The following is a 3,929-nucleotide window of genomic DNA, read 5'->3' as shown; positions in this document are numbered from 1 at the left end:
TGTCAGCCCCAAGTCTGAAGATGTCTCCCACAGCATCCAGGTATATCTCCCTCATCTTGCGTCACCCATCCCAACAGCGCATCCAAGTAAGAATGCATACCTTTACGTCTAGCCACTGATGTAATACAGAAAAGATTTGGAGTTGGTGCCTCTCTGTATGGGCATCTGAATTAGATGTGAAAGTCCACGAGCGTAGACACTACAATGTACTGCTGGTTGCCCCTTTATCTATATCCTGACCTTGGGTACTGCTAGGAGAGAAGGGTGTATCTGATGAATGAGTCTGGCTGTAGTCTCTTCATGGTGAACTGCTGTGACTATAAATGACTGAAACCTCAGATAAGAGCTATTTTCTGACTTCAGTAACTGAGGTACTCTCTACAGAATGTAATGTGCCCATTATACTTGAAATCCATTCAATCCTTTTGTGTGTTATTTTCCTGAGTGCTTATAGCAAGGCTTCCGCTGCATCAACTCTGAGCATCTTATCTGCTAAAAGTGCAAGGAAATCCCCCAATATGTTATGTTAAATATCATTTATTATGCACAAAAAATACAGTAAGGCAGTTGCTGGAAATTATGATCAACAATGGTAATACAAAAAAGTTTTAAAAGTACAAAAATAGGGGAGCAAAAATAATATCACCATGAACTGGAAATCATCATATCAAAAGTGTTATCAATTATATTACATTTATAGCAAGGGTTGAGTCAGCAATTTGGTATTCTATGGCTTTCAATAAAGTACTTACACTCCCATTGCCAGGAATAGTTGTCATTAGCCAAGAGCTCGTTGGGAGGAGGAAGTTTGTCAGCTTCCTCCACAGCAGCATTGTGTTCAGTATTGGCATCCTCCAAGGCTTTCTTTTCGACAGCAATCTTTTTCCTGAGTTGCCATCTAGAATGAGAAACAACAAAATATTTAGATGGCCGATGTAACATCAATAACATCAAGTCTAATACACAAAAAGTGTTATGCCGTTGTGTCAGTCAGTCCTATTCCTGTGAATGCAATCTCAAGAATGTCATTGCAGAATTTCCTCAAATTTTGTACAAATTTTAACTTGGATTCAAGGAGGAACTGATTCCATTTTGGTGCCTGGAGGTCACAGGCCAAGGTCATAATGACCTCATGTTATTGTGTTTCAGTTGTCAAAAGGTTAGTGATCTTTATATGAAAAAAAGGATTTGGAAATATGTACACAGAAACTGCACTGGTAAGCGGAGGCATGCAACCGCAGTGTAGTATGTGTAGTTTATTTTTAAATCATGGGTTAGCTATTTTTTCCATCTATAAATAGTAATTAATATATTTTGTCACTGCATGTTACATGAAGAAATCTGTATTAATGGTGGCATATTGTTGTCTCACCAGACTAACGATAAAGCTGAAATTTCCGCTGCTTAATGCTCAGATACAGTCCTTCAATGGTCTTCTGCATGTCCTTTTGGCTGGTTGGTCCTTGTGAAGAGAACAAAATTAATTCATGGCAATATCAGTTTACAGTCAAACGTTTTGAGTAGACCTTTGTAAGCAGTCAAAGGATATTGTGCAAGAATAAAATCATTTATTTTTCCACAGTACCTGTCGTCCACTGCTCAACATCTGACACCCATTGCTGGACTGTATCTTCCTGTAGAGACAACTCAGGGTTGATGTTCTCAAGGTCCTTTGTGGCTTCTGTAATCCTTTGCATAGTCTGTCAAAACAAAAACAAAGTTAGAAAATGTTTACAGAATTCATTACGTTTGTCGTAAAATAAGGAACAATGTATATTAACTTACGTGTTTTGTCACCCCATGGATGTAGTCAACAAAGGAAGACACCTCAGAATCTGGCTCTTAAAGCGGTATAGTTTACGGTTCCCATCCACCGCAACAGCCAACATAGAGGGTGTGCATGCAGGGCACTGAAAATGCTGCACCTGAGACAGCCTCTCAACCTCAAATTTGGCATATTTCCATTCCAGAAATGCCTCCTGCATGGTATCCCCACATATCTTTCCACTCTGATTGCAAAAGACATAAAAATCCAACATTATACAATAATAAATATGGAAAACTCATTGCAAGCAGTGGGAAATTACCACCAACTTATTCTCACACGACCAAAGACTTTTGTCAGATTTTTAAGCATGCCAACAAAAGCTTGCCGTGACATTCCCGGAGCCGCAATCTTGAGATCCTCAAATGTAGAGAACAAATCCACTGCATACAGCATTTCAAAATTGACTGTGGCTGGCCAGTACCGACTTCAACTAGATCAGCAATGTCCACTGAACAAGTCTTTCCACAGGAGCAGCTACCATGTGGGAGGGACAGATTGTATCGCCCTGAAAAACCAAGACAAAAAGTTTTTACTTAGATACACAAGCAATTTAAAATTACATTACTGTATGAAAGATATAAAAAAAAACATTACCATTCATTCCAATCAAAATGACTTGCTTTCTGGAGAAAACAGTTGTTTTCCCAGATGAACAATCACAGCAGGGAAGCATGATTGGTAAAAAACATTCTAGGAAGCAAGGGAAAAATTATTTTATATAGTAAATTCCAGTAACATCCATCTTTAATCCGTGGAGGTATTCTTTCAGTGCGATAATAACTTATTTCACCCAGCGTATTTTTGGATTTAATCAAATTTACTATATTATATAAAATGGCCTATGTGTTTTGTAACTTAGAAGTACCTCTTTCATGGTAGGAGAATTTTCCTCTCTCATCTCCCTTGATGTATGTGGATGGCGGCAGTGGCCTGAAGAACCCCTCTGCCATGGATGCTCTATTATGGAGCACCATAGACCTGTGTATGGCAAAATCACAGGTTAAGCAGTAAAGTGGTCTTGGTAAACAATCTTGATACCTCACTACTGCAACCTTTTGTCTGCAGTGCTGGCAAAGTCCCTCTTTAGGCTTCTCAGATAATAACATCTGATTAACCATAAAAGGCCTTAACAAAGTACACTTTTCCAAGGTGAATGTTTGCCTATCCTTCCAATGTGAAGAGAGAGGTTCTGCAGTAGAACATCCCAAGAGGTTTTGCACTTCCTGGATGAGGGAGTCTTGACACGGGAAAATGAAGGGGTGGAGGTTAGGGGGATAACAGTTGTAAAGCAGGGGTAAGTCTAGCTAAAGTGTATCACTTCATTACAAATGAAAAAAAAGAAAAAAAAAAGGTTTTGGATTGTCCCAGTCTCTGTCTCTTGTCCACTAGTAAATGGAGCACATGAAGGGTCTGTGCTTCCCGAGGCATCTGCAGAAGTATGAATATGCATTTTATATCTTGCTTGAGGAGAAATAAAGTATGGTTTGAAATGAACAAAAAATAAAACTACTAACAAGTGGCTGAACACCGCTTCTGTTTCTCTCCTGTTCTTGTCCTTTTTGGGAGAGGTTGCCCTTCCTGGTCCTCATCAAACCAAACAAACTGTTCTGTCCCAGATTTTTACGTTGCTGCAACTCCTGTAGCTTCACTTGGATTCTCCTTGATTAAAGAATTGAGACACAGAACATATCATTTGTTACTTAAAACTTTCTTACAACGTACAAACATTTTGTTATGAAAAACACATCATTGTCGTATTGCATACTACAAATTCGACCAAATTGATCTTGTATAGTCCAGTAATGGTAGACAAATACATCCCTTGTTAATCTAAAGCAGTCATTCCCAAAGTGTGGGCCGTGAAGCCACTGCAGGTGGGCCGTGAGAGGTCATCAGAAAATAAATAGATAAAAAAGTTTCAGATTTGTAAGTAAGCGTTGATTACCACAAAAAATGTATGATTGATTTTTTTTTTAAAAGTATTCATCACAGGTAATGAAACAAAGACATGAGATATAAATTCCACGTTATTTTATCTGACCTATATAGCAGGTGTGATTGTTTTTGCTGACCGTCACATTAACACATCATTAGCGGGGGA

The 3,929-nt window shown here is 38.7% G+C and overlaps 1 long non-coding RNA gene across 1 annotated transcript; it reads right to left on the bottom strand.

The window, feature by feature from the left end:
* Positions 1-1,842: 1,842 nt before the first annotated feature.
* LOC117765190 lies at positions 1,843-3,170 on the bottom strand. Its single transcript, XR_004614517.1, has 4 exons — positions 2,694-3,170; positions 2,445-2,518; positions 2,105-2,333; positions 1,843-2,009 (listed from the first exon to the last, which is right to left on the bottom strand). It is a non-coding gene; the product is annotated as an uncharacterized LOC117765190 (long non-coding RNA).
* Between the last annotated feature and the right edge of the window lie 759 nt (positions 3,171-3,929).

This window comes from Hippoglossus hippoglossus, chromosome 7, assembly GCF_009819705.1.
Source record: "Hippoglossus hippoglossus isolate fHipHip1 chromosome 7, fHipHip1.pri, whole genome shotgun sequence".
NCBI classification, from domain to species: Eukaryota; Metazoa; Chordata; class Actinopteri; order Pleuronectiformes; family Pleuronectidae; genus Hippoglossus; species Hippoglossus hippoglossus.
Note: the sequence above shows the minus strand (reverse complement) of the source record. Positions and strands in the feature narration are given on the sequence as shown.